Genomic DNA, 2092 nt, shown 5'->3' with positions numbered 1-2092 from the left:
CAGAAATGAGTTCTTAAATGGACTTGAAAGGTGTTGAGCCAAAAAACAAAAAAATATAAAAATACACAAACCTGCGGGAAAATGCCAGTGGAAAATTCGAGTAAAGTGCCTTTCCCAATGACACAACGTCTGACTGAGCTGATGCCCGAATCTCCGAACCCTGAATCTCACGATTACGAGTTCGATAGACTGTAACCATTACGCTACCGACGCCACCTCTATTTCTGTCTTCTAAAGATCTCTTGGAAGCCTTCTGACATAATAATGTCTTGATGAATGGCAAATTAACCGAGCAAACATTTCAATATGAAACACATCGACTCGAGGGTAGTCGGCGGGTGCTCTGGTGTGGTTTACTCCTTTTTTTCGTCCCTATCTCTCCCCCTTTCGAGTGTTTGTTACTCTCGTGCAACATATCGATTAACCTTCGGCACTTTATGAACTAATTGTGTTGCAAGTGCCGTAAAACACTAACGAGAACACAAAAAAACAAAAACTCCAAAACAAAATTATCTCATTTGTAAAAGTAGTGGACTCACAGGGTTGGTTTGCGCCTGTTACCTCGCTGGTGCCTGTAAAGATAAAAAGCATTAACGATTGCTTGAAATGCTTTCCCCCTTACCTCCAGACTCATGGCTGCCAACATTGTGCCCAAAGTGTTGTCACTAAGACATTCACTTCTTTGCACTAAGTGGGACGTCAAAGCGGTCCCACGGTACATCGTTTTGGTTTAGTAAAAATACCTTCTTCTAAAAATAGATATATGCTTACGCACCAATTAATTTATTCCGGATAAGACACTCTTTCAGAGCTGTTACCCAAAATACGTGTGGTATTTTATTTTGAAACTGTTACACGCACAAAGAATAACCATGAGGTTACAAAAAGTAACTTATTCACTTTCTTAATACCAACATCTTTGATTTCACCCGACTGGCTTTGAGTATTAAAACAACAACAGCAACAACAACAACAACAACAACGTCGACGACAACAACAACAACAACAACATCGACGACGACAACAATAACAACAACGACGACGACAACGACCACGACGACGACGAAGACAACAACTACAACAACAACAACAACATCGACGACGACAACAACAACAACAACGACGACGACGACAACGACCACGACGACGACGAAGACAACAACTACAACAACAACAAAAAGAACAACAGCAACAACCCGACATAACTCATCGTGTCCTCAGCTAGGACATTCACTTCTCTGCACTCAGTGGAGCGTCAATGACAACGCGTTCCCGCTATGTCACAACGATATTTTTGAATAGACGCAATACCGTACTCATCAGTTTACTCCTGATAAGACACTCTTCGAAGACTATAACGCAAAACACATGAAATTTTTTTTTGTTTTTCAATCAATCAAAACAAACACCCGTGAGGTTTAAAAACAAAACAAACAATAATACAAAAACTATTCACTTCCTTGAGACCTAGGATTAAAACAAAAAATGTTTATTTCACCAGACTGGCTAATGGAATAATCATAATAAACAACAACAACAACAACAACAACAAAAACGGCAACAGCAGTAGCAACAACAACAACAATAATAACCCAACCTGACACACAAACCCTGTTATATTCGATAGAAGGACAGTCATGACGACCTCGTTCTCAAAATACGACCTTTTGCAGCATGTCGTTAACTTAAACTATTAAACTTGTACCCGTGTTCAAAATCAACCAGGCCTATTTGTTCCTAAAGTACATGTACAACAGTTATCCTTTCATCCGACTGACTCTCTTTATTATAAAACAAAAAACAAGCCAAGCTGACACACAAACCCTGTTTTATTCCAGAGAGTGATAGTCTTGTCCTTTCCCCCGCTTCGTTTGTGACCTTTTAAGTGCTTAGAACAGTCTCTCTTAATGTCCGCTCTCAACTGGGACATGCCGGAGCCCACGAGAGTGTCATACATCACTCTGCTCGCTGACTCGGACACAGCGTGGACGCCAGGCTAGTGTGAGGTCAACCTTGTACATTTTCAACACAGATTTAACTCGAAGGCTTGATGAAGGGAATCTTCTTTCTTTTCTTTCTCCATCCTCTACCC

Source organism: Aplysia californica, unplaced genomic scaffold, assembly GCF_000002075.1.
Source record: "Aplysia californica isolate F4 #8 unplaced genomic scaffold, AplCal3.0 scaffold00785, whole genome shotgun sequence".
Lineage (NCBI taxonomy): Eukaryota > Metazoa > Mollusca > Gastropoda > Aplysiida > Aplysiidae > Aplysia > Aplysia californica.
The sequence above is the reverse complement of the archived record's forward strand: the minus strand, read 5'-3'. Positions refer to the sequence as shown.